The sequence below is a fragment of the Gavialis gangeticus genome, unplaced genomic scaffold (assembly GCF_001723915.1).
Source record: "Gavialis gangeticus isolate Ggan-Ray unplaced genomic scaffold, GavGan_comp1, whole genome shotgun sequence".
Lineage (NCBI taxonomy): Eukaryota > Metazoa > Chordata > Crocodylia > Gavialidae > Gavialis > Gavialis gangeticus.
Window position 1 is genome coordinate 3163115 of NW_017729030.1, and position 628 is coordinate 3163742.

A 628-nucleotide genomic window follows, 5' to 3' on the forward strand; every position below is an offset into this window, starting at 1 on the left:
GTTGGGTACAATTTGTGTGCGGGTGCAGGGGCAGGCCAAAAGCCCCATATCAACTCCTATACTTCTGTGCCGTGGCTTAGTGCCCCCCACAGCATGCCCCTGGCCCATGTGACAAAAATCTGTGGAAATAAAACTGCCCCACTTTAGGGGGCCAGTCTCGGGGGGGGGGGCACGTCCACCCCCTGTGGCCCCCCTACCAGTCACCTGTGGGAGGGATGGAGAGGATCACTTTGTTACTCAAGTCTCTGCTTTTGTATTCTTCTTCTGTCCTGATGACTCTTCATCCATGGTTATCTCTGGTTGGTCCCTCTATGTGGTCACATGTCCATGTAGCTTTCTGGGCCTTCTCCTAATTTTGTCTGTTCCCCCAAAACAGGGACTCAGGTCCCCCTGCCCTGGGGTTGTGTTAGCTGGTGCCATATTTAACTTGTGTTATGGGCAGTGTAGTAAATACTTTCTCTGTTCCCAGACTGTCCTTGTTATGTTAGATAGCCTGTCTGCTTCCAGGGCTATGAGACTGTGTCACCTGGACTTTTAGAAATCAGTTAACCCCTGCTGTCTCTAGATCATGTGAGTGGCCCTCCTTTAGACTTTCTCAATGCTGTCCACATCCCTCCTGAAGTATGGC